This window comes from Leucopleurus acutus (assembly GCF_964270905.1).
Source record: "Leucopleurus acutus genome assembly, chromosome: 13".
Classification (NCBI taxonomy): domain Eukaryota; kingdom Metazoa; phylum Chordata; class Mammalia; order Artiodactyla; family Delphinidae; genus Leucopleurus; species Leucopleurus acutus.
The window spans coordinates 3558708-3566534 of NC_139155.1; positions in this window are offsets into that span (position 1 = coordinate 3558708).

A 7827-nucleotide genomic window follows, 5' to 3' on the forward strand; every position below is an offset into this window, starting at 1 on the left:
CATTTTGCCCACCCTCAGTCTGAAGGCACATACGACAGTGCCCCACGAATGAAAAGAATTTTGGTTTTCATGTAGACAGAGTTCTGTGTGGAAGGACATCAGGCCATGTCGTGCCTGTCTTGGGCCAGTTCCCCTTTGAAGCACCCCGGTTTTCTGTCCCAAAATTGGACCTTTGTAGGTGCTGCCTGTAATCGAACCCTCACGGTCTAATGGCATAGACAGATCATTTCACCTGAGTTAGCCAGATCATCCAAGTATATCACTAGCTTACAGCTCTCCACATTTTAACCTCTGAAAATGCTCATGAACAGACACATCAAGAGCTTTTGATGAACGACTCTTACCCATTTCAGATACATTCGGTACTTGCGAAGCCCTTGCAGAGGAAATATGCGCAACTGTACTGATGCACACTTAAAGCAAGTTGTCGGTGTACCTCTTTGGCTGACACGTACCTGTTGTTCAAAAGTCATGCCTCCTCGGTCCGTTTCTGAAACCCGGGACGCCACGCGGAGCGCAGGCGCCGGCAGCGGGGTCTCGCGTTGGGAGCGGGCGCCATCTAGTGGTGATGTCCGCACACGGCGCCGGAAGCCGCGGTTCCAGGGACAGCCCGGCCAGCACTGTGCCCCAGAGTGGCCTTTGTTCTGCAGGTCAGCACGTGCTTGGTTTTACATGTGAAAGATTGTCCTGATAAAGAGTCCCAGTTTCTTTAAAAAGGGTCATTATAATTTGTTTGTAAATACACAGAACTCGGGTTTTGTATCTCGGGATAATTAAGCAGCAAACTTTCCAACCACGTGAAAGCTAGTTTGTGTCTCTTGTAATTGTTTTTATGTTGGAGATGTACAGGGTGACTTCTCTGCCGAAGTCTTGCTCTGAGCTTGGTCTCTTAAAAGGCAGCTTGTGGAAGAAAAAACGAAGGCGGTTTAAGGGACGTGAGTTTTTTGTACCGGTTGAGGAGCTGGTGTACCCGTCCTGCCCGTTAGGAAGCAACAGGGCTGGAGGGTGACACAAAAGAAGAGTCATGTGCTAAGCTTCCCTGGGCTGTTCCTTGCTGCACCTTTTTAATGACATTTTAAAATCTAAAAGCTATATAAATGCCTTCTTTCAACAATTACTTCGGCTTCAACGTACTTCTTTATAACATTCTATTTACTTTCTCTTTGCCTTAGTAAAGTGGAAATGTTCATTACTCTTCAGAACGTGGTTTGTAAAGTTTTGTTTAATGGTTTCTTTTCATTTTTACATTTGTTTGAATTTTGTCACGTGGACAAGTTTATACTTTCTGTTAGGATTTGGGGAGTGAAGGAGGGTGTATAAAATGGACAGTAGCTGTGAAAATATACCTGAATTCTGTTCACTTCAGCATGGATTCGATTTTAAAAAAAAACACACAAATGACCCGAGTGACACATTTTTATGGTTGTATCAGTGAGGAAGCAGTAAGTTCTAGATTTCTAGAATGTGATTATGTTTTATGGCAGGATGGACTACCCTCTAGTTACTGGAAGCTTGAGTGGAAACGCGAGGTATTTGATTAACCTTTAAAATGTTGGCTTTGTACTCTCTGAATAGGAATGTTCTTGAAAACATTATTCCCCAGATTTCAAGCTTTAAGTATCCTTGTGGAACGGTGGTTACACTGTTTAGTCAGAAGTCCTGTATTTAATCTGTAAGTGTTTTTCTTCAGAAATCAAAATCCGGCTTCCAGAGTGCTAAGATATTTACATATTTTTCTATTAACGCAGATAAATTACAGTTTTGTGAGTTATTTATGTGAACAGATTAATTACTTAAAATGAAAACTCCTATACTGTATTCAGACAGAAAAACAAGCAGGAACGATTTAGGGAATAAAATATTGGTTCATTTATACAAATTTTAAAACATGATTATTCAGTTGTCACTCATTGTTCTAGTTCTGTCTGGTTTCCTTACTGAAACTTTGTTATTATTATTAATTATTATAGTTTATATTATATGTGTAACGAGTGAGAGAGCTTTGAAACACTTCTTTTAAAGAGATTTTTCTGACCATAGAGCTGAATAGTCCTTGATAGATACTGGGCCATTAGAAGCAGTTTCTGTATTATTCTCTATGGAAACAAAGCCTGTCCTTTTACAAAGGGTGAAGTGGAGCAGAGCTGGGACTTTCACTTTGGTACTGGTGTTGTTCCTGGGCCTGGAAGCCCTGGTGATCTCCTTGTTTTGCTGTAACCCCTCCTTTAAAGCAGCCTCGCAAGTAGGTCACTTGGTCACGTGCTTTTCTGGGTGCCCCTCTGTATACGACCAATAATAAGAGCGTCTTTTGCCCCTTGGTTATTTTCCTTTATTCTCCCAGAAGGAGAACTTCCACATTGAACCAGCCCCGGGCAGTGCTTTTCAGCGTTTCCTTTGCTTCACTTGCACAGAAAGCTTATTAAACCGTGTTTGCTAATTGAAAAGCCCCATGGATATTGCAGCTAAAACGTTTTCTTAAGTCATTTCTGCATTGTATCCAAGACATCCTATGATAATAATAATCCTCTTCATCACATTTCATTGAGGTTCAGTGTTTCTGAGATTCTTTTAGCTGAAATATCTTTCCAGGGACTCTTTCCACCCCCAGATACCTATGCAGTTTTCTCTTTGTTAATTTCTTGTGTTTTAATTGTCTCAGTTAACTCTCAAGTTTCAGCTAAATCTCGATGCATAATGGCTCTCATTTCTGTTAAAACATCATACGTTTTATTCTGCCCTGTATCTATTTTTGTTACCAGCTTTCCCTTTTCTTTAATTTTTTTATTTTTAAAATTTTTAATTTTGGCTGCGTTGGGTCTTCGTTGCTGTGCGCGGGCTTTCTCTGGTTGCGGCGAGCGGGGGCTACTCTTTGTTGTGGTGCGCGGGCTTCTCATTGCGGTGGCTTCTCTTGTTGCAGAGCACAGGCTCTAGGCGCGCGGGATTCAGTAGTTGTGGCTCATGGGCTCAGTAGTTGTGGCTCGCGGGCTCTAGAGCGCAGGCTCAGTATATGTGGCACACGGGCTTAGTTGCTCCGCGACATGTGCGATCTTCCCGGACCAGGGCTCGAACCCGTGTCCCCTGCATTGGCAGGTGGATTCTTAACCACTGCGCCACTAGTGAAGTGCCCCAGCTGTCCCTTTTTAAGACAGGGTAAAATAAAAATCAGAAAAGAAGGGTCTTCTGAGAAACATTATTTAAAAACGGGTGTTCTTGCTGTCACAACAAGTTTTCGGTAACTGATAATATTTGTTATAAAAGTTATTAGGAACTCACAAATATTAAAAATAACCGCTGAAGTCTCAAAATTACTTTTAATCCGGGAGTTCTTAATGGTGAGAATTCTTCAGGCTTACAGTACTTGGGATATTGTATCTTTGGGGAGAGAGTTACTGTTTGTCCCATATAAGGCTCAAATCACGAGAATAATTTGGGTTTAGGCTATTTTCTGTCTCGAGGACCTCCTTAACCCCACTCCCCGTTCATACACTCGTGTGTGGAATTAGTTTGGTGGGTCTTTTCAACGAAGAGGAACAGCTAGGAAGGGGCAGGAAGAGACGATCTCATGGTCACAGCCGCTGGGGTTGGGAGAACCAATGACCTGAACGCGCAGATTGCTCTCAGCCTTGAGCGCCAGCTGCCGTTTGCGGTCATCACTACAGATGTTATTACATCCGGGTTTTAATTCAGGGACGGGGCTGCTGATGGAGTCTCACACTCAGGTCGTTCCCGGATCCCTTCCTAGGGCAGGAGGAGGGGCCGCAGGGGAGAGCATCTCTTCCTGTTTCCTCTGCAGCTCGCACACTTCCTGGGGCCACGCGCTGGTCCTGTGGCCGTGGGGCATGAGGCGCTGGGGGCGGGGAGGCCCTGCGAGGCGGCCAGGCGGCCTCTCCAGCGGGACCAGGGTCCGTCAGTACTTAGCGAACTGCCTTACCTGGCCGTCGTTTTGAGTTTTCCTGCATTACCGTGTTCTTGTGCATCCTCTTTGGAGAGAAGGTTCGTCTTCTAGAATTGCAGGACCTGAAGGCATCTGGGGTCCAATATGAAAAGTTCTAGAAACTTGCTGCACACGTGAGGCTCAGTACTTCACCTTACGAGCACCCAGCCCAAATATGGGTAAGCTTTTGGAAAAGTCAAGTTAGGTTTCCACCACAGCATCTGATTCTTCCCCAGCAGTTACTGGACAGGGTCACCTCCAGCCCTGCGGACCCTCCCCAGCCGTGGACGCGGCGGGCGGGCGACGGCTGGATGGCCAGGGTAGGGCTCGGGCTCCACCAGCCACAGCGAGGCCTTGTGGAAGCTGTTCTCTGCCCCAGTTTCCTTACCTGCAACGCGGGGGAGAGCAGCCTCACCTCCTGGGTGTGTTGAGAGAGGTGATGGCGGGTGTAGCTGGCTCCGCTGGGCTGCTGGCTCCTGGGGAAGGGGGAGTCCTCATCCCAGCCCCGCGCTGGGTGTTCCCGGCTGGACGGCAGCTCACCGGCAGAAGCCAAGACGCCTCCTTCCCCTTAAGGGCAACAGCCTTTCATCTTGTGCCCAAGACCGTCAGGAGACACCAGGTCCATGTGTCCTTCTGTCCCCTAAATGACCAGTGTGGTGAGCCTGTCCAAAGAGGGAATCATGGGCTTTTGCGGTGCTATTGCTTTTTACCTGTGTGGATCCTGCTGCGAGCCAGGCCCTCGCTGCCTGGGGACCCCATCAGGGCCACGCCACCCCTAGACGAGGCCGGGCGATGCTGGCCGGATGGTGAGGTCAGCCATGACCGGGGCACCGCGGCCGGTGTCTGGCATCACATCCCGCTCGCCTACGGGAACCAGGCTGGCGGGCGCCGGGGACCAAGCCTGGCCAGCGGCGGTTGACCCTCCCCGGTGACGTAGAGCCGCGTCTCGCAGGCGGGACTGGTGACCCACATTCCTCCTGCTTCCTCTCGATCCCATTATAGACGTTAGTAGCTGATAACATCCTCTGAGATTTGCTTAGGTTCCTGTCAGAACGAGTCATCTGTGTTCACAGCGTAACTAACTGGGGTGAGAAACTGGGGAGACTGGTCAGGAATCAGTTGACGGCGGGGACAAGTCAGTCCATAAAGCTTCTCCCTCCATACCCAGGACACAGCTGCCTGCAGTGACCGTAGGTTTACCCAGGACACAGCTGCCTGCCGTGACCGTAGGTTTACTGAAGGGTCCGTCGGGACACTCGTGCCAGGGGAAGGCCCACCGTAAGGCATGCAGGGTTTTGTGCTGCGTTAGTTTCTGTTTTGTTTTTGTTTCTGTTTTGAGAGTGTCTGTGTTTTTTGTTTTGTTTTGTTTTAACCAAGGATGGGAAGCGAAGAAATTATAATAAACATAAAAAGAGAGGCAAAGAGCCACAGTCGTACAGTAAGTGGACTGACTAAACCAAGATGAGCTGATGAGGTGACATATGATAACCGAGGACTTAGAAATGAGGCTCTTCTTGTAATAGCGCCTTCAGTCCCCAGACTTGAAACCGTTCCCTGCTGGCCCAGCCCACGTTTATGTGTGGTGGCTGAACACGCGCTCCCCGGAGTGAAGTGCTAACTTGCTACTTTGAAAGTTACACATGAAGCCACGACAGAGCGTTTTCTAAAAAAAGAAGCATGTTTCCTCTTTACATCACTCAGACACACCTGTGCAGAATCCACCACATCCGAGTCCACTGAATGGAAAGGAAAGCAGTGAGGCCACTGAGGTGCCTGTGAAGCCAACGGTTCATTTCTGGTGGTCGCTGGTCCCTTCTGCATAATCCTCCCCGCCCTGGAGTTGAAGGGAGAGAGAGGCAGCCTGTGGACCCCGGAAGGCCGGCCCCTCCCCACCTGCTGGGGGCTGACCTCCAGCCCCACGGCGGCTCTGTCTGTCTCGGCCTCTCCTGAAATCCGGTTCTCCATGACTCCCAGTGATTTGTCCTCTGTCGACCCCAGCGCGCCTTGATCGTGGCCACAGTTAGAATCACCCAAAGGTTTTTTCAAAAAACGTGCAGACCCTTCTTCCCAAAAGGCTGCTTTTTGGTCTAGGCACTGGCCGTGGGTCTTTCTTCCAGCGATGGTTCACGTCCTTTGCAGATGATTCCAGGGGGCAGCTAGAATGCTGCTGGATGAACTAGCCCTCCCTCCCTCCCTTCAGGACACAGGGACTGAATGTCAGAGTTTGTGGTGGTCCAGCCAGCAGCCCTCTGTTTCAGGTGGCACAGTCCAAGTTCCTGCAGTCATTCTCCACATTACTTGGTTTCCAGAGACCTCCCTCCATGAGCCTGTCCTGGACATGCTTTTGACGCTTCTTAGTATGGGGCTCGGAGCTGAGACTGGGCTCCTCCAGCTAGGTGCGCACTGCTGGTGCCCTTGCCTCCCTGGCTGTGGCTGTGGCCTTACCTTGATATATCAATAAAACCCTGGGCCGTGGAGACTCACGCTGAGCTTGTGGTCCCCTAGGAGCCTGGACTCTCACAGCACAGCCCTTAAGCCAGACCTTTCACTTCCTGCACTTTGTTTCTTCTTGTTAGTTTTGAGCCTTTGTTCCATCCTGTTGAAAACTTTTGAATCTGTCTTTTTTTTTTTTTTTTTTTGGTGAAGGTTTTGGCTCTCCCTCCTAGCTGAGTGTCAGTCCTGGGTCTGATACCTTTGTCCAGTCCCATTTCTCCATCTAGGCCGCCAATAAATGATGGTGGGGCTGTGGGAGGACCGATGCTGTAGCATCCTTAGGAGACCTTCCTCCCTGTGGATTCTGGGCAGGGGTGTCGGGTCAGCTCCCAGTGCGCCCTGTCCAGCCACATTTCATCTTGTGCCCAAGACCGTCAGGAGACACCAGACCCATGTGTCCTTTTGTCCCCTAAATGACCAGTGTGGTAAGCCTCTCAGAAGAGGGAATCATGGGCTTTTACGGTGCTATTGCTTTTTACCCCCTAAACCAGAGATAAAATTTTGAAATGGTACCTGTTTTATAAACCAGAATACCAAAGCTCACAGCATTGATCTAATCTGCTTTCTCAGCAGGTCAGTTGAAAAGTGTGTTTTGATCTGCGTTAACATGGCTACACACTGCTTCCTTTGCTACTTGGTGCAATTTAAGACCCATGCACAGAGGTGAGGAGCTAGGGAAGGCATTTCAGAACCCTCACGCAGGTGTGCCGGCCCGCTGTGCGGTGCGGGGGTCCTCAGAGCCGTGTCTCTCAGTTCCGGTACTGTGACGGAGGGCCTGCCGTAATTTTTCACTTGGTGTCTTGGTCAGAGGTACTGGAGGTTCTCGTGCTGTTTGAAATCCTTTGTGGGAGCATAACCTCTGGGGGCTCTGACAGATGTGCTCTGAACACCTGCAGATGCGTAGTGTCAGGTACAGTGGCCCTGTTGTTTCAACTAACAGGCTTTGGTGTGTGTTCTCATAAATCCATATGCCTTTAATGCAGGAAAAACTAGGTCCCCCAAGCCGCCGTCCTGACTCTCTTTGAAAATGTGAAAGTGAATTTGATAGACTGAGCCTCAGCCTGAATTAAACAAAGGCCAGGACAATCCCCTGCATTTAATTCCAGGTTAAATGCCCTTTTTATCATCAGGGCTTTCCAGGGCCGCCTGGTTTGCTTTCTGAGTAACGCTAGGTACCCACATGACAGGCAGGTATATCTAACTTTATTTAAATGTTAGCTTTTCAGAGCCTATAGGATCAGAAAACGTATTCCTCTTTTGTCTTGTTTCCTGAGCAATTCTGCCGATCACTACATAGTGGTAACCTTTCTTATGTGGACGTAATCCTTTAAAGTTGCTTATAAGTGGCTGTCTACCTACTAATTGAAAATGAATATTTGTTACTGTGTTCCTTCAGATCT